Source organism: Culex pipiens, chromosome 3, assembly GCF_016801865.2.
Source record: "Culex pipiens pallens isolate TS chromosome 3, TS_CPP_V2, whole genome shotgun sequence".
Classification (NCBI taxonomy): domain Eukaryota; kingdom Metazoa; phylum Arthropoda; class Insecta; order Diptera; family Culicidae; genus Culex; species Culex pipiens.
The window spans coordinates 157,535,715-157,556,705 of NC_068939.1; the positions used below are offsets into that span (position 1 = coordinate 157,535,715).

The 20,991-nt window shown below is 33.8% G+C and overlaps 1 protein-coding gene across 1 annotated transcript in view; it reads right to left on the bottom strand.

Annotated features, from left to right (window-relative positions):
• The window catches only part of LOC120413610 (uncharacterized), a 68,684-nt gene that overhangs the window by 25,662 nt on the left and 22,031 nt on the right, over window positions 1–20,991 (bottom strand). The gene's annotated exons all lie outside the window — the stretch shown is intronic.

The following is a 20,991-nucleotide window of genomic DNA, read 5'->3' on the forward strand; positions in this document are numbered from 1 at the left end:
ACGCAAAATGACACTCTCAGACAGGATTTCGATTTCAGATTCACACCGGAGGCAGCGGACAGAACAAAATACGATTTTCGATGAATAAAACAACAAGCACCGTACAGAATCACCAGTTGGTTGCTATTTTGTTTTTGTTGTAGCAAAACATCACAAACCGGGTAAAGTGTGCTTGAGGACTCCGATTTCAAATGTTTTCAAACGAATCGATCTGAAACAGGCTGCCCGGCAGATTTCTGCTGAATTTTGATATTATCATCGCACAAAAAAAAACCGGCAGCTGCAGCGTAAGCTTGTTTGTTTGTTGTGGAGGGAATGATGATACCTATTTGGATTGGTTCTGCATTTTTTTTTTCGTACCTTTGTGTTGCAAATTCTAGATAATAAGACTTGAAACGTATCGATGCCATTGTGGATGAATTGGATGAAAACAAAAAATGATTTTTGATTCCTGGGTGATGATTTTTTTTAAATTTCCAGTAAACTTCATGCAGCACCAATAAATAGTTTCACACGACACAAATTAAAAAACAAATCAACAAGAATGTTTAAAATGTCATCCTTCGTCAATGTTGAACAAATTTAATATTTGAGGGTGCACAGCAGCCAAGGAAGTTGTTTTCTTCTTATTCAAAAATTGTCGAATTTATGGACCCAATTCTCCATTGATCTGATTGCCAAAATAGTAAAAGTTTGTTCTAAATAATTATGAAATAATTCAAATTCTATAGACAGTACTTTGGGAGTTGAAACAAAATCTCTGGTTAATGTGCACCGTTAATGGCTTATAATATCGTAGGGCAATTCGACAAATTTGATGAAATTTTAATTTATCTTATTTTTTTTATTTAGCTGACATTTTTGGGGGGCTTCTTCTCAACCAAAGAACGTTTTTTGCATCAAAAGTTCTTACACACATGTCTCCACACAATGTTGGCAGCTATCCATATAAAACAAAAATGTAAATATTTCGAAACCTGTATCTCTGGAAGATTTTTTTTTAACGATTTGTGGTCTTCAGCTAAGCCACTTTTTATTACCTTTTTTCTACTAAAAGAGCAATTCTCGAAACCGTATTTTTTGTTTGTTTGAGTGGACAAAAAAAAGCAATTTTTGAGTCACAGAAAAGCATTTATTGATATTTGAAATATATTACAAATGAACTTCATAAAAATATCTAAAAATCATTTTTTTAAAGCAAATCAAATAAACAATCAAAAAATTTGAGAACAGCACCTACTGTTGGCATACTAGCACTTTGACGTTCAATTACAGCTTCTAAGAGACGTTTTCGACTGAAAACACACTATTGCTGAACAAGTTGTTTTTGTTTTGTGAAACTTCTCAAAAATATGAAAATTTCCCGAAAAACAAATACATTATTTATTTTAGTATTTAAAATAGAGTCCATGTTTGTCCATTTCAGATTTTTTTCTATGGTAGCTGAGAAAATTCTTGACAAGTTTGCTTTTTTTAGAATCAAGAACATTTAATATTTCAAATTGTTATCCAGTAAGCGATTATTGTTCAAAATTGAGAAATCCTGGCAACCTTTTGTTTTGATTTATATAAATAGTAATGTTTTCAGTCCTTTTGAAAAAATTGCATTATCATGAATTTCTAAATTATTTGTATTCGAAGATGCAACTATTTTTCCGGTTTTTAATTTCTTAGAAGAAATAACTATTGATTTTTTTATTCATTTGCTGAAGAACAAAAAAATACATTTTTCTGGAGAAATTGTATTTTTAAAACGATTTATTTTTCAAACCAAATTTGTTTTTAGGTAGTAAATTTAATTTTTCTCCAAAACAAGATTTTTCATGGACAATATTCATACAAAACTAAATCTTTTTTGTATGGAGAGTGGACATCAAGCCAAGTTTTTTAGCTACCTAAGGTCGGATTACCATTTCTCTAATAAAACATTTCAAAGAATTTTTAACTTGAAGAAAATATATGGGTAATTCTCCGCCATCTCACACAGCAGTTGCCCCGACCCCTCTTCGATTTGCGTGAAACTTTGTCCTAAGGGATAACTTTTGTCCCTGATCACGAATCCGAGGTCCATTTTTTGATATCTCGTGACGGAGGGGCGGTACGACCCCTTTCATTTTTGAACATGCGAAAAAAGAGGTGTTTTTCAATAATTTGCAGGTGGTGATGAGATAGAAATTTGGTGTCAAAGGGACTTTTATGTAAAATTAGACGCCCGATTTGATGACGTACTCAGAATTCCGAAAAAACGTATTTTTTATCTAAAAAAACACTAAAAAAGTTTTAAAAATTCTCCAATTTTCCGTTACTCGACTGTAACAAAATTTGGAACATGTCATTTTATGGGAAATTTAATGTTCTTTTCGAATCTACATTGTCCCAGAAGGGTCATTTTTTCATTTACAACAAAATTTTTCATTTTAAAATTTCGTGTCTTTTCTAACTTTGCAGGGTTATTTTTTAGAGTGTAACAATGTTCTACAAAGTTGTAGAGCAGACAATTACAAAAATTTTGATATATAGACATAAGGGGTTTGCTCATAAACATCACGAGTTATCGTGATTTTACGAAAAAAAAGTTTTGAAAACAGTTGATCGTCGTCGATCATGGCCGTTCATCGTCACCCGCAACAGACACGGACGACGAAACAAAGAGAAACGCAAAAAGTAACTTTTTCAAAACTTTTTTTTTGTAAAATCGCGATAACTCGTGATGTTTATGAGCAAACTTCTTAGGTCTATATATCAAAATTTTTGTAATTGTCTGCTCTACAACTTTGTAGAACATTTTTACACTCTAAAAAATAACCCTGCAAAGTTAGAAAAAACACGAAATTTTAAAATGAAAAATTTTGTTCTAAATGAAAAAAATTACCAATCTGGGTCATTGTAGATTCGAAAAGTACATTAAATTTCCCATAAAATGACATGTTCCAAAATTTTGTACAGTCAAGAAACGGAAAATGGCAGAGTTTTTAAAACTTTTTTAGTGTTTTTTTCGATGAAAAATACGTTTTTTCGGAATTCTTAGTACGCCATCAAATCGCGCGTCTAATTTTACATAAAAGTCCCTTTGACACCAAATTTCTATCTCATCACCGTTTCAGGCTGCAAATTATTGAAAACATCTCTTTTTTCGCATGTTCAAAAATGAAAGGGGTCGTACCGCCCTTTCGCCACGAGATTTCAAAAAAACGGACCTCGAATTCGTGATCAGGGACAAAAATTACCCCATAGGATAAAGTTTCACGCAAATCGAAGATGGGTCGGGGCAACTTTTCCCGATTTCGTGTGAGTTGGTAGAGAATTTTTCTAATCAAATTTAATTGAACAGTTTTAAAATTTACTTAATTTTCACCATAAATATTTTAAGAAGTAAATCGGAAACGAGTAATTTTTTTTTACAAAATGCACCATTTTCAATAAATTACCATTTTAAGGTAAATTTTTAGCTACCGAAATTCTAGAGAGTTTTTAACTTGAAGAAAATATATTTTGTAGAGAGAGATGAACTAATATCAGCAGCACCATTTCTAAAAAAAATTGAGAAGACAAAATTTCGAAAAATGTGGCCTTCAAAATGCCATAACATGTAAACGTTGCACTTTATCAAAACATCACAAAAGTTCATTTAGATTTCATAACTTTGCTTAAAACAATCTAACCGACAAGAACTTCTGTAGCGTTTGCTGTCAACTGAAATAAATACAACAAAAATTAATAAAATAAATAAAAGGGATTGAACTTTGTAAATTTTTTGACAAAGTTTCATTAAAATTAAACAATTAATTTGGCGAAAAGATGCTAGAGAACTGCATAATGTTGTGTTGTTATGGCAAGAGAATTTGCAGAACAGTCAATTTGTTTTGCCTTTTATAAAAACATTGAATAAATTATTTATTTATTTATTTAAAAGTTGGATGTAAAAACTAAGTAAAGCCTGCAATTATTGTAGGTTGTTTTTCATTGTCATGCGATCAATGTCACAAGAAAAAAAAATATTGATTTTTGTCATTAAATACATTCAAATCAATCAAGTTTTCCGTAACAATCTTTCAGCTAAATCACATACCTACAATCAAAACGCTAAACAAAACTGAACGCATCAAATCCCAACAAATCACACATCGCTTTCTTAAAAAATCACTTTCCATTTTTCCCCTCCCAGAAAGAGGTCGCTTGCCTGCTCCAAGTCACGCGAATTACGAAATGATGCCGACCTTCCTCGCGTGTTTTCCGGGCTTTCCCACACCTCCGCACTCTGATTGTACAGTTCCCAGCTTACGGCAAGCTTCAGTAAACTTTTCCGGCTTGCAGCTTTTTGCCACGGCAGGTGTGGAAGCTGTGACATGAAGAAGGGTGGGCAAAAGCTTTCGCGCCTGTTCAATTATTTTCGCGCGTACTTGAGCACGTAATTTCTCACCCTTGGAAATTATTCAAATGATGCGCAAATCTGGGCGCAGCGAACACACACACACCACCCATATAAAGAAGGGGGAGGTTTGGTGATGGAGTGGAAGGGGGTTGAGGTAGGTAAAAGGTGCACACTTCAATTGAAGCCTTACTTCGAAGGGGGAGCTTTGGAAATTGGTGAAATGTTAAAATTTAAAAATTACATAATTTGGAATCATTGAACAAATTAAGCTGAAATTACAAAGATAAATTAACAAAATAAAAAATAATTAAAAAGAATGTCCAAAGTATCCCAAAGTTACGCTAACCGGTCCATATGAGACGTGCATTAAGCGTTTCGATGGCACCTGAAAACGAGAATTGTACTACTTCTTCTCGTGTAAGAGGTGTAAGGTAAAGCCCATCCATGGAACACTGGGTATCATTTGCTGCGGCAGGTGAACGTGAAGTTACGTACGTTATGGAACGTTCGGTAGAACGTTCACACCTCGTCAAGCCTAATGGGAAGGGGACCTTAGACGCGCGCGCGAGATGGTACTTTTCCTGCATTCCAAGCCCAAGGATATTTTTGTTTTTCGAGGTTTCGTGAACGAGTTGAAAATTGGACTTTTTCGTTGCTTCAGCGGATTGGCTCCAACTTTCTAGGGGTCTTCTCAATTACCACAGAAGCCATTTTGTGCCCATACAAGATTCCATACAATTTTCGCAGCTGTCCATATAAAAATGGTACGTAAACATTCGATCTATTTCTATTGAAGGAATTTTCTGATCGGTAAGTTGTAGTTATTGATGAGAACTACTCAGAAAAAATACGTTTCATTAAGATTCAATTTAGAATAAAAAATATAACTTCTAAAAGAAAAAAAAAATGAATTTTTATCGATTTTTCTTTGCCTTGGATGTTTTTTAATGTAAAATCAAATTTGCAAAGAGCAGTTCTCTACGGAATCGGTCTTTTGACGTAGACTTACGTTTTGTCGAAGGTACTGGGGTGCCATTTCAAAAAACCCGGGCCGAAGGCCCTGGAATACTGCGTCATCCGTCAAACGCTTATATCTTCCTTCCCTCTAATCGAATCGACACGATTTATGTTCCATTCGATTCAAAAATTATTCAGCAATTTGCTATAAAACTTTCATTGTTGGCAAAATAGTTTTACTATTGAAACAATTCAATGTTTTAAAATGTTTTCAAAATGCAGAGATTTTGCAAGCAAAATGAGCGCTTCCCACTCACGGACGGGAATGTCAAGTACCTATTTTGAGGGGAAAATCACCCGAGCAACGCGACCGAGTGTCGGTCGCGAAAAAGGAGGGGAAGTAGCGGGCCGAAATCATATATAAGAACGCGCGCCAGTTTTCAGAAAATCATTCACGTCTCAGACGTCGGACCGGCAGCAGCAGCAGGAAAGCTCAGCCCAGAGCAGCAGCAGCAGAAGAGAGAGGGACCAGAACTGCAAAAGAAGTGCGCATCGCCTTCTCGTCGTCACCGTCAGCCAGTTGCCTCTCGATGGCCGGACCGTTTGGATCGTCCCACCCGGGACGATGCAGCAACCAAATGAGGCGCGCGCCTGCTGCCTTCTCGCCGAAAAGTTGCTTCTCGTGGGTCAAGCCGTGGTTGTGAAACTTCCCAATTCTAGTTGTTAAACTTCCCAAATCTTCAGAGTTGCCTCACTCCCCGTCCCTCGTCCCACCCGGGGCGAAGAAGCGCATTGAATGATTACAGTTTAAATTTCAGGAACAAATTTTGGTTTTCGGGGGCGACGGACTGCACAGCTTTCTGAGGTTGCTCTCGCCCCCAACCCCTCTCCCTCCCCCTCATTCTGCTACTAAACATTCATTCGGTTCGCGAAAAAATCGTTTTTCGTTCTTCTCTTTCCTTCCTTCATTCGATGTTGTCTAGTCAAAGATTTATCAACACATTCAAAGTATGTTTACATGGTAGCTGCGGTTTTGTTCGCATTAGATTTGCCATAAATTTCGTATATAAATTCCGTTTCAACAACCGGAACGTACACGGTCCGATTGAATTTACTAGGTGTCGGGGGGGTCCATCTCGCATTCACGATCTTATTCCGTTAATGTATTTCAAGTGTCTAGCTAATTCATCAAAATTAAGAAATGGAAAACTCTGTGTCCACATATCTAAACTTTACGTAGTCTACGCCATTCCGGTTATGTCTGTGACATAACTACTTTGACTTTTTTTCTTTAATTTTAATTTTTGTATTTTTTAATCCGGCTGAAACTTTTTTGGTGCCTTTGGTATGCCCAAAGAAGCCATTTTGCATCATTAGTTCGTTCATATAATTTTCCATACAAATTTGGCAGCTGACCATACAAAAATGATATGTGAAAATTCAAAAATCTGTATCTTTTGAAGGAATTTTTTGATCGATTAAGGGCGTAATATTGAATGTTTGGCCCGTTTAAAATGTTAGTCTTGATTATAAATTTTTGAAAATATTATTTTCGAAAAGATCGAAAAATTTCACGAATGTTTCATATTTTAACATTATAAATCGGACCATTAGTTGCTGAGATATCGACATTAGAAAATTGTGGGTTGTTTGGGTGAGACTTAGAAAACATCAATTTTCCTGTTTTTTAACATTTGCATGGCAATATCTCAGCAGCTAAGGCTCGAATTAACAAAGTTCAATAAAGCAAAATATAGAGAATTTTCTAAGCTTTTCAAAAATATTTTTTTCAGAGATGAGCAAACATGGGCATTAATTTAAAATAATGAAAAACTGCGACTATTTTGAAAAAAGTCAACTACTTTTTGATTGCAAATTCGATTTTACATCGAAAAATGAAGTTGAAAAATTTTTGCGGCCAATATTTCGATTTTTTGAAAAAATCTGTATTGATTCAAAAAATCATAACTCGGTCAAAGATTTTTTGCCCATTCTGGAAATTTCTAAAAAGTTGGCATTTAATGTCCTCTAAAACATATTAGAAAATAAAAAAAAATTAAAAATAGTGTTTTTTTTGCAAATCAAGTTTTAGTGACAAAAAGTGAAATTAAAAATCACCAAAAAATTTTTTTACCGTGTACTATTTTTTTTCAGTGTAGTCCTTATCCATACCTACAACTTTGCCGAAGACACCAAATCGATCAAAAAATTCCTTCAAAAGATACAGATTTTTTAATTTTCACATATCATTTTTGTATGGACAGCTGCCAAATTTGTATGGAAAATTATATGAACGAACAAATGATGCAAAATGGCTTCTTTGGACATACCAAAGGCACCAAAAATGTTCCAGCCGGATTAAAAAATACAAAAAAAAATCGAATGACCGAAATCTCAGAGAATTGATCAAAATAAAAGAACTTAAAAAAATTAAATTTTACCAGTAAATCATTTTTTCGATTTTTCAAAATAGTGCTCATGATTGCCCTTTCCTAAAAATATGTTTTTTTCCAATAAGTTGAGGAAATCTCCAATTATATTGCCTAAGAGACATTGCAGATTGGACCTCAGGTTGTTGAAATACAGCGAATGAAAGAAAATTAAACCAGAAAATCCATTTTTTAAGACTCATCCAATCAGCTTTTTATATTCCAGTACCAATTTTTCAGGAACTAAGTCAAAAAATCAAACATTTGTGAAATTTTATGATCTTTTTGTAAGAACACGTGTGTTTTTTTTTAATTTTGGAATCAAGACTAACTTTTCAAAAAGGTCAAATATTCAATATTACGCCCTTTTAAACTGTATGTCTTGCTTCCAAAATAATAAAAAAAAACAATTTGCTTAAAAAGGAAATCAATCAGGAAATTTTCGAAATGGTTCATTTTTTTAAAATGAGACCATTAGTTTCTGAGATATCGAAACTGGAAAATTAAAGGATGTTTGTATTAGAATTAATAATCAACTTTAAAACTTCAATTTTCTTGTTTCATTTTCTTTTATGCCCTATATTTTAGTAACTAGAGGTCCAATCTTTAATGTCTTTAAAAAAATTATTGGAAATTTTCTAAACTTTTCAAAAAGAAAATATTTTCAGGAATTAGCAATCATGGATAACAAAAACGGTGCACTTTACCAAAAAAAATGTAGTACTTTGTATTTTTCATTATTTTTTAGAACAGAGCATATAAAGCATTTTTAATTTGATAATTCGTAAATTCAAAATAAAATGAAATAAAAATCCAAAATAATACAGTGGAGATTTTCCCTTGTCCCCTTAAAAAAGTGGAGCATCAACACTTCCCGTCTTCCAAATCCCTTTCCTTGTCCCAGGTGCGCGGTGGAGATGCGGGAGCGGCCGGAAGATTTGAAGATTTGAAGATTTGAAGATTTGAAGATTTGAAGATTTGAAGATTTGAAGATTTGAAGATTTGAAGATTTGAAGATTTCAAGATTTCAAGATTTGAAGATTTGAAGATTTGAAGATTTGAAGATTTGAAGATTTGAAGATTTGAAGATTTGAAGATTTGAAGATTTGAAGATTTGAAGATTTGAAGATTTGAAGATTTGAGGATTTGAAGATTTGAAGATTTGAAGATTTGAAGATTTGAAGATTTGAAGATGTGATAGTTTGAAAATTGGATTTTCCATGCCATTTTTTAATAAATTGATAATAGTGTAAAAATTGAAGCATAAAAGTTTTAAAATAAAATGAAATTGAGGACATATCAAAGGAGTTGTAAAAAAGAGTTGTAATTACACAAATAACAATCGTATCAATATTAACCAGGTATTTTACAAATCTTTCTTTATCGATGATTGATTTTTGGGAAATTCTTCTATTTTTATTTATCTTTAAAAAATACCAATTCGACGATTCCAAATTGACATTCCTTTTGCAGGCTGAATTACCTCGAAAAAACTAATTAATGGTTAAATCATTTCAATTCTAAGGGCAATTTTTGTTTTGAGTCAATGATTAATTATTTGTTTTAAAAATATTTTGCTTATTTTGCTTAAAAACATTTTTATTATTTTCATACAATGCTTTGTTTGTTACTTTTATACCAATTTCAATAAATTCAAAATTTAAACATTTATGAAATTTTCTAATTTGTCAGCTTACGTTGTTGTATAAAAAATAACATCTCAAGAGATCCAAATTTAGAGATCTAACAAAAATCTGGATTTTGAAGAAGTTATTTTTAAATTAAATCAAAAAGTATTAAAAATGTTCTGTGTTCTTTATTTGGTCAACTTGTTGTTTTCAAAGCGTGAAAAGAAATCCTAAATAAAAACGTGATTTATAACAAAAATAACATAAAACAAAGAAAATTGCCTCAAAAGATACAAGAAATGGTAAAATCAAATTGTGTAAGTATAACTTGCAGTTCTCGACCACTTTTTCCTACCAACTTCTTACCCCAAACTTAAAAACAAACTGGAATCATTAATTTACCCGGCAGATGCATCCATTGAGAGAATACTCAGTTTCGGCTCTTGTGCAGCAAGCAAAATAAAAAGAATGAAAAAGACGAACCATTTTTGCCAAAAGTTGTTCCTCGCCAAAAGAAAGGCACTAGAGTAATTAAACTTCATAAAAAAGTTCTCCCGTAGTACACTTGCTCCTCCTCTCTTGTTTCATGTGCCAGGAAGAGATTTCATGCGAGGTTTTTGGGTTTAACAATGTTGTACAATGTTTTCAAGAATAAAGGTTCTGCATGCTTTTAAACGAGTTTTTGAGCTTCTGTTTAATTTTATAATTTTAACTCTTTAATAATCATGTCGTTGAACCATTGGTTTAAAAAGCTTTTTTCAAAATGATATCATTTCTTAAATTGAAAGTGAAAAAGTCAAAATTATGGTTATTTGTTTCTCCTACAAAGTAATACTTTCAAGTGGTATACGTTTAAACAGTATTGCTTCAAAGCAAAGGTATCACATTCATCCAATTAAAGGTACGTTTAAATTGTGAGGTAGTGAGTGCCATCACTTCTTTCACCATCCGTACAAATCATATCTTTTTGCTGATACCATAAACAAGTGAGAACGGTTGAGTGAATCGAAATTAAACATAGGCTCTCGTCTGTTTAATTTTCTCTACTGCTGACAGCTGACTACCGCTGGTAACAGTTCCACATGTGTAGCAGTTTAATATTTTTTTCTTATTTCAACAGATTTTTTTCAGTCACATTAACCTTTAGAAAATAATCACTTAAAAACATTTTTTAACGATAAGTTCATTTTTTCTTATTTTATCAAGAAGTATCTGCACACCTATGAACAGCCAATTCCATTTAAAATATATAAGCACATAACAACCAGTCAATGTAAATACTACGTACGAAAAATACCCAAAAAATTATTTGAGCGGAAGAACGTAAAACAATGGCACACCAAAAAAAAAAAACTCTTTCACAAACAAACAAGCTACAATTCAAAGCCCCTTCCCTTCACCTCCCACGCACGAAAACATCACTCATTGTGGCAAAAACTTTGAGCCGAGGAGGCCAAACCTCCCACACCACCCACACGTTAAAGCAAGTTGGAGTGATTTCATGTGTGAAAATTGTTCACGGAATCATTAACTTAATTACCGAACTCTCCACTGTGATGGCACCAACAACCGGCTGGAGTTTGTCAGTTCTGCTTTGTTCGGTTTAATTGTGAAGTTCCGAGGAAAATTGTTGTTTCCCCGCCCGACTTTATTTAAACCCGGTAAAATTTTTGGTTTGTTTAAATATTTTCGATGGTTTTGATGCGTGTTTGCCACTGCCGTAATTGAGGCTAACATGTTTGAGCAAACTTTGTTGACAGTTGATTGATGGAAGCTTTGTTTGTGAATATTTAGGGGGCTGCTCTATTTTTTTAAATTTTTTAATGACTTTCGAAAAAATTGTTGGTAAAGTTCTTTTTCAAATATTACGAGTTATCCTTCGAAGTTTTTTGCATTTCTTACAAAAGAATGGTTTAAGGTTTGCTTTTGGAAAAAAACGCTTTTCTCAGAAAACTTAAAAAAATTCGTGCAAGGCGAGGATTCGTCCCAGGAAAAAATCCTATTACTAAATTGATGGTCTAGATGCGCTCTTTCGATTGAATTTTCGCCCGAAACCCGGAACTCAAAGTCTGATTTTTGAGAGCTCTTTTTTTTTAATACTTGAGCAATGTCTGTATCCGCTCTTAAAAATGTGTGTCTTCCATCATTGGAAAACCACTCGTAAAACCAACAATTTTTATGTTCCAGATTTGTAGCCGTGGGGTCGGAGACGAACATTTTATTTTTCGATTCACAATTTTCGACCAGTAAATTTGGTCAAAGCCATTTTTAGAGGTATTTTTTGGATCTATTTTACAGATAACACTATCAAATTAAAAGAATTCAGTTTCAAACAAAAATTCATTCGAAAACATGCGCCATAAACTGCTTGGGCCCAAAATTTGAAGCTTTTCCAAAATGTATTTCCAGAGATATAGCCATATTAGTGTTTTTCGTCTTATTTTTACCCTATTTTTCCTATTAAATTTTTGGTTTCATACAGAATCATATACTGAACATCAAATTCGAAGTCCCGGCTCGTTCTCGCTCGAAAGATCAACAAGTCGTCAAGTCGAAGCATAAACGCCAGCACATTTAGACTTGCGCGTGAAAGTGTTCTTTCTGTCGGAGAGCGAAATAACTAGGCGACTGGTTTCTAAGAAGTTCAGATACAGAATGGTTTATTCAACTATGTTTACAAATAAGGTTAACTACGATCGGTCCAACTCCACAGCTTGCTAGATCCTAACACTTTCTAGCTTTTCATAATAGATCGACAAAGTGCAATATCGATACATATATTTTTATAAGTTAGTCATAGACTAACATTAAAGACTGAGTACCCTTTATTTATTTATTTTTTTCTAATAATGTCAATCAAATAAGTTTTTCTTAATTAAATATAATTATTTTGCGACCCATAATGTACATCTGAAATTTAAAAAAAAATGCATTTGAGGTTTAGCCAAATTCTTACTGTGTGGTAGCCGGGTCCGGTGGTTTAGTGGTTAGCGTGGTAGCCTCTAAATCCCAGTATGGTCTGGGTTCAATTCCAGACGGACCCGGTGGCATTTTTTGAGACGAGATTTGCCTGATCACGCCTTCTATCGGATGGGGACGTAAAACGTCGGTCCATTTGCGTAAAAGAGGTTTTGGGTGACTCACCACTCATAACCTTCGGACGCCTAGAAATGAGCAGAAACTTGCAACAGAGCCCACAAAAGACCCGGGGGTCGTTAAAGTGGATTGCTTTGCTTGGTATCATTATATTTCTGAAAAATTAATTGCACCAATATATTTTTCGGAGTTCCATCATTTTGTAAGAAAGGCTCTATTTCACCTCTGGTGATATTATATCGGGTTTTTTATTATATGCTTGAGGCCAAAATTATGGTTTGAGCACTTTTAACAGCACTGATAAACATATTAATATTTGAAAAAATAATTTAGGATGTAAGTGTAAACAAAAAAAACCATTCAAATTTAAATAAAAAATTGAAAAAAAATTAAAAATTGCAGGGGATTTTGTTTTTTAGTTCCAGACATTTTATTTCAAAATCTAGAGTTTTTTTATCAGGACCTATAAACATATGAAACACAATAGCTTATGGGACCTTATCAAATAAAAAAAAACTCTGGAAATGTTTTATTTTCAAGGCAAGAGTGTATGAGACCAAATTAACGAAATTTTAAAATTTTCCAAATATTTGTTTTTCTATGTAGTTTTGACATCAAAATATTGCCACAGTTTCAAAATATCGATGTTTGGTAAAAGTTTGAATTTATTAACAATTTACCATACAAAACCATATAGGGGAACAGCATCTAATTCTAGCGTGCCTCTAATGTTGGCAGGTCAGAACTTTGACATTCAATTAAATCTAATTAAAAGAGTTTTCAACTGAAATCGAGTGATAAATAGCTCAATGAAAAGTGAGCAAGCAAGTTTCTATCAAATGTTTTCCAAAATTAGTTGTTTAAATAGTGAAAATCAGCGAATTGGATGGAGTTAGGAGCGAGTGCTTAATTTGCCAAACATACGAGAATTTCCCCTAAGGTTGCTACAAAAACTGTAGGAAAAATTAGGGGGTAAATTTTTTTAACATCAAATTTCTTCAAATTATCAATTATTTTTAAAGATAATCAGCTAAAAGAATTTATTAATTTTTTTAGTATCATCACTTTTGACAAATTAGAGTTTTAAAAAGATGTTTTTTTCTGCAATTAAAAATAATTTCGATCACAGATTCCTTGAGAGCATAAATTAAACAAATTAAATAATAAAAAGGGATATTTTTAATGTTCCCCCATTTTGTAATTAAAGCCATTTTAAGGATGCTTGAAATAAAATTTGCGATGGCGTAAGCTCCATTTTTTTAGAACAGACTAATCACACTTTGCAATCCTATACCTCTGTTACCAAATATTCATTAAACAAAAAGAAGAAAGTGATGAGAATTTTATGTATTTTTATAAGCCAAATATAAGAGATAGGTCATTCTCTGCCAACTTCTACTGTATTATTTTATTGAGGATAAAACTTTGTTCATCGATTCTTTAGGTCTAAATCTGTCACTTTCAACAATAATGTTTCGAAAAGGTTGGTCGTTGTCGATCATGGCTGTTTAATGTTTTCACATATGTTTTGTTCCTTAATTTTGGAGGATTTCAGGTGTCAGTTTGTTCTTAACAAAAGATTCTTATTAAATTTTAATTATTGTTAATTAATCGATTCTGGAAAAGATTATGTAATAAAGTCAATGATTTTTTTCGAAAAAAAAAACTTTTTGTGACAATCAACAACCACTTAAGTTAAACACGCCTGTTTTAAAGAAGTTTTCCAGTAAGTGCAAGTTGAAAAGTTCCTCTGCATTCCGCAGGCACTGAAAGAAAAATTACCATTAATTACCGGCAGGCTGCAAAATTACGAGCGATGAAAGTTTCCTCCAAAAGGCTCGCCCTGGCACTAACCAGCGCAGAACAGAGTGTAAGGATAATGAAAGCTCTTCAGGACGAGCAGCAGCAGCAGCTTTTCTTGTCTAAAATTATGCGCAAGCACTTGTGTGTGCCTTTTTATAATTTAATTTAATTGCATTTTGCAGCACAGTGCCAACGAAAAAACGAGGAACGGGAGGGGGAGGAAGAGAGTGTTTGACTGATGCTGTCAAACAAGACGTTTCAATTGCGACGAGAAAAAGAGGGGGAATTTATATCCGTTGGCACTTGCCTTAAACTTGTGAGATGATAATTTAATTGGCCGTGTGCAATTTAACGAAAAAGTTTGCCCACCCATATAGGAGGAAGTTTTTTAGGAGAGCTTTTTCGAAGAAACTCACTAATGGCAGCTTTCTACACTGAAATAAAAAAAGTACCAAATTCCTAAATTCTAGGAATTTTGGCTCCTTTCCTTATTTAGCAATCGGGGTTTTTGGATTACTTAATAAGAAAAGGAGGCAAAATTCCTAGAATTTAGGAATTTGGTACTTTTTTTTATTTCAGTGTACGTTATTTATTTTTTTATTTAGCACAGTTCAAGTTCACGGAAATGTCACCAGACAAAAATTAAATAAACAGACGTACGAGTACAACTTTTTCTAGGGAAAAGTATAAATCACTTGACAAATTCTTGTGCAAAGTGTGTTTGAGAATTCGGCCAAAGTTTTTGAACCTTCCATCAAGCATGGAAATTTGGGGAGTCAAATTTCTCGAGCTTGGCGCCTGTTTAGATCTTGCGTGTGTTTGTGAGTGAGTACGTACGTGGGCAAAGTTATGCACGTGTCAAGAGCTTATTATCGCGATGCGCTAATGAATGTTATGAGAGTTGTTGAGCAAAGTTTAGATCGGGTTTGTAGAGCCAGCTTAGATTTTTTTTTTTGAGAAAAATAACTTTTTGATTGCTGGCTGGAGGGCACGGATAATTGTTCATGAACTAAAAGGTGTACAATTTATGCTTTTGTAGAATCGAGTACTTCTTTGGATGGTTTGCATTTTGCTCATCAAATTATAATAATGTTGGCATTTAAAAAAATGCTGTTTTAAACAAATATTTTTGCTGTTTATAACAAATATTTTTGAAAAAATACTCAAAATTTCAGTGTTTACAATATGGGTATCAAACGATCAGGATTTTTTCATACATTTAGAATGTAATAACATTTTTTTTTTAAATTATCAAAATTTTCACAAAACTACGAATTTTCGAAAAAATACTCCAAGTTTAAGTTTTTTTACAATATGGGTATCAAACGATCGGGATTTGTTCATACATTTCAAGTGTGATAACAACATATTTTGAAAACACTCAAAATTTTCACAAAACCACGATTTTTCGAAAAAATCTCAAAATTTCTGTTTTTACAATATGGGTATCAAACGATCAGGATTTTTCATACATTTGGAATGTAATTAAAAATATTTTTTGAAAATACTCAAAATTTTCACAAAACTTCGTATTTTCGAAAAATACTAAAAATTTCCGTTTTAACAATATGGGTATCAAACGATCGAGATTTTTCATACATTTCGAATAAAATAACAATATTTTTTGAATATACTAAACAAAAGTTTGAGTATTTTTTCAAAAAAACGTAGTATGGTGAAAATTTGGAGTATTTTCTCAAATGTGTGAAAAAAACCCGATCATTTGAAACTTTACTGTAAAAACTGTAGTTTTGAGTAGTTTTTCGAAAATACGTGAAAATTCTGAGTATTTTCAAAAAATGTTGTTATTACATTCGAAATGTATTAAAAAACCCCTATCATTTGATAGCAATATTGTAAAAACAGAAAAATTTGGTATTTTTTTCGAAAATACGTAGTTTTGTTAAAATGTTGAGTATTTACAAAAAATGTTCTTATTACATTCGAAATCGAAATCGAAAAAATCCTGATCGTTTAATAACTATATTGTAAAAACTGAAATTTTGAGTATATTTCGAAAAACGTAGTTTTGTGAAAATTTTGAATGTATTCAAAATATGTTGTTACTACATTCGAAATGTATGAAAAAATCCCGATCGTTTGATACCCACATTTATAATACTGAAATTTGGAGTATTTTTTTCGAAAATACGTAGTTTTGTGAAAAATTTTAGTATTTCAAAAAAAATGATGTTATTACATTCGAAATTTATGAAAAAATCCTGAACGTTTGATACCCATATTGTAAAAACTTAAATTTTAAGTATTTTTTTCAAAAATACGTTTTTTATGAAAATTTTGAGTATTTTCAAAAACTGTTCTTATTATATTCGAAATGTTTAAAAAAAATCCCAATCGTTTGATACCCATATTGTAAAAACTGAAATTTTGAGTATTTTTTTTTCGAGAATACGTAATTTTGTTAAAAAGTTTGAGCATTTTCAAAAAAAAAAATGATTTAACATTCGAAATGTCTGAAAAAAAATCTGATCATTATTATGATACCCATATTGCAATAACAATATACTTTTTTTTTGGTTTCTTTAGAGAAAAAAAATGCATTTTCAAAATACAGGAAAAAACCCGATTTAATCCCACCTGGGTGAGAAAGAGCCTTTCTTACTAAAGAATATAACAATGGTAGAACTTCTTTCAATTAATAACATCGACTTTGTTTATTTATAACGTCAGCTCAAAAGAAAGTCTTATGATGAAAGCAATGTATTATGATGATATTATGAGTATTATGAATGATATGATTTCCAAAAGAAATTAAAACGCAATTTTCACCAAAAGAATATTTTTAATCGTACAATATGTTTGTGCGTTTCTAATCAAACAAGCGATTATGACAAACGCGATCATAGCAAGCTTCCCAACAACGCACACCGCGGTTTTGGTTTTCTAGTTTCGGTACGAGCCCTCTTGTGTGACTGTGTTGGTGTTTTGGTTCATCGTACCAGCGCACCAAGACAAGTTACAAGTGAAACGCGTGTGCCGCACGGTGCAGGGAAGCTAGCCATTCAGCTTCTACGAGAGTGACAGAGTCAGAGATAGCTATTTTTAACAACCGCACCACTACACACTCAATCGCGAGAACCTTAGGAAGAAAGCCCTTGGAGTCGCCAGCATTGAACACTTTGAAAACGAAATAAACGATGAAAAGCTTAGAAAGCTCCTATTATCTTATCCAATGAACCCTGTTAAATAAACTTACGAAAAGACGAATAAATGAAGTCTACATTTAGGCGATTTTAGGAGCGCACGGGAAACAAAATGATTGTATCCGGATGAATGTCCTATGTCACAAAGGTTTTCGCATAAACATTGGACAGTTATGCAAAAACGGACAGGGCAAAAGAAACCGAAAAGCTACGATATCTTACATATTAAAAGAAACATTAGTAGACAAGCTACTACAAAATGAGTATAAGTCGAGCCACAAAATATATGCGCCAGCATTCTCGAGCTAGTATTCGAAGCTCAACTTGACAACTTGTCGACTTGGCGACGAAGCGTCAAAAATCGATGCAGTGTGATTTTTTGACGATTTTTTCGATTAAAATTGATGCTGAATCGACATATTTACGAAGATGGAAATGACGTCCTGCCTTAAAGTAAAACCTATACCTTTCTTTAGTAAGAAAGGCAAAAAGTAAATCGTTCTAAAAATTGATCGGGATTGCCGATCGATGTCGAATTTGTTTCAGATGCTCACTCATGGTCTGTACTATGAATGTAGCAAGAAATTTCGAATAAAATCAGAAATGAAAAATGTTGGCGAAGGTCACCAGGTGGGCTTTTACCTTTTTTTAGGGATTTTTTTTTCTTATGGTAGGTCAATCAACTCCAGAACCATATTATGAATCTGGATGAAAATTTGGGAGGTTGTAGGGCTCGAAAAATGCAATTTTTGAGATAAATAAAAGATATGAAAATGAAAAAAATTTACCATATTTTCATTTGAAAACTATGTATTTTGTTGAAAAGTCTGGCCGCATCCGAAAACAGATGGATATTTCGAAATTTGCGCGGCAACTCGCCCAGGTTCAGCATACTAGCTTTCATCTGCATTTAGAAGAATCGAAATCGAATATATGGGAGCTGAGAACGGCGCGACACAAAATTTTGCAAAATTTTACCTCATACGAACATCACTCGACCTCCACGGAATTTATTTTCTCAAAATTCGAGGGTTGGAGATAGACGAGTTCTGTCAAGGTGAATCGATAGAGCGTCGAAAATCGATGCAGTGTGATTTTTTGACGATTTTTCCGATTAAAATTGATGCTGAATCGACATATTTACGAAGTTGGAAATGACGTCCTGCCTTAAAGCAAAACCTTTACCTTTCTTTAGTAAGAAAGGCAAAAAACGTATTTTTGTGAAACTTTTCATGAAATTATAATTTCAAGGGATAGCTGACATCATCCCGATTCCAAAACACTATAATTTTTTGATGTTTGCATGATTTTTCATACGATTATAGCCAATGTATCCCATATAGCCATAATCCCATAAGCTCTGTGCTTCAGTTATGCACGCCTCGGTTTTGCATCCCCCATATGCGGTGTTTAACCGAGGCACGACTGTATGCTTTAGAAGACAAAAAACTTCAACTTTCAAGTCATAGAGAAGTATGAACAAAAATGCTGCCGCTGAGTTATGATTTAAAAAAAAAATGATTTTTTGGAAAAAATAAATTAATTTTAGACAACATAAAATTTAAATTTAAGTTTTTAACCCGTACAAGCTAAACGTCTGAATGGAAGAATCGAAAAATCTTTAAAACTGCCGTATTTTTGACCTGTTTGACCAAATCCTTGACATCCGGTAGTCAAAAGAACGGGAAAGATCTCTAGTTTTCGATTCCGGGGAGAAATCCGAGTTTGGACCATTTTCACCGGAGTTATTCCGGATCGTAGTGGGGTACCTTTTTGACTGGCCGGCCGCATCCATACAGAAAATTTATTAAAATTGACAAAACTTACTGTAAATAAACAGAACATGCCCCAAAACATATTTGGATCAATGTTGGACCATCCTAGCAAGTGTGGCAACCGGTTTCGGTTCTGGCCACCCTCGGAACCGGTTCCACGAGTGGGTAAGACTATAACACATTACAAGTCACATTTTGCCTTCGTTGTGTTCGTAAAAATATACAAAAAAAAAAAATATTCAGATACAGATCCCAAATAATAAACAGGCCTTGTATGGCCACTATGGCTTGACCCCCGGAACATCCGGAACACGGTTCCAGAGAACCATTTATACGAAACTTGCACATATAGCTTGCGACATGTCAAAAATCATGGTTTTGTATCGTAAAAGTCAACCAACCCACTGAAATAAAGTTTGGACACAATGTGGTTACTATGGCTTGACCCCCGGAACATCCGGAACACGGTTCCAGAGAACCATTTATACGAAACTTGCACACATAGCTTGCGACATGTCAAAAATCATGGTTTTGTATCGTAAAAGTCAACCAACCCACTGAAATAAAGTTTGGACACAATGTGGCCACTATGGCTTGACCCCCGGAACATCCGGAACACGGTTCCAGAGAACCATATATACGAAACTTGCACACATAGCTTGTGACATGTCAAAAATCATGGTTTTGTGTCGTAAAAGTCAACCAAAACACTGAAATAAAGTTTGGACACAATGTGGCCACTATGGCTTGACCCCCGGAACATCCGGAACACGGTTCCAGAGAACCATTTATACGAAACTTGCACACATAGCTTGCGACATGTCAAAAATCATGGTTTTGTATCGTAAAAGTCAACCAACCCACTGAAATAAAGTTTGGACATAATGTGGCCACTATGGCTTGACTCCCGGAACATCCGGAACACGGTTCCAGTGGACCATTTTTTGTAAACTGGCACATATAACTTGCGACATGTCAAAAATCATGGTTTTGCATCGCCAAATTCAACCAACCCACTGAAATAAAGTTTGGACACAATGTGGCCACTATGGCTTGACTCCCGGAACATCCGGAACACGGTTCCAGTGGACCATTTTTTGTAAACTGGCACATATAACTTGCGACATGTCAAAAATCATGGTTTTGCATCGCCAAATTCAATCAACACACTCAAATAAAGTTTAGACACAATGTAGCTACTATGGCTTGACTCCCGGAACATCCGGAACACGGTTCCAGTGGACCATTTATACAAAATTAGATCATATAGCTTGTGACATGTCATGCCATGATTTTTGACATGTCGCAAGTTATATGTGCCAGTTTACAAAAAATGGTCCACTGGAACCGTGTTCCGGATGTTCCAGGGGTCAAGCCATAGTGGCCACATTGTGTCCAAACTTTATTTCAGTGGGTTGGTTGAATTTGGCGATGCAAAACCATGATTTTTGACATGTCGCAAGTTATATGTGCCAGTTTACAAAAAATGGTCCACTGGAACCGTGTTCCGGATGTTCCGGGAGTCAAGCCATAGTGGCCACATTGTGTCCAAACTTTATTTCAGTGGGTTGGTTGAATTTGGCGATGCAAAACCATGATTTTTGACATGTCGCAAGTTATATGTGCCAGTTTACAAAAAATGGTCCACTGGAACCGTGTTCCGGATGTTCCGGGAGTCAAGCCATAGTGGCCACATTATGTCCAAACTTTATTTCAGTGGGTTGGTTGACTTTTACGATACAAAACCATGATTTTTGACATGTCGCA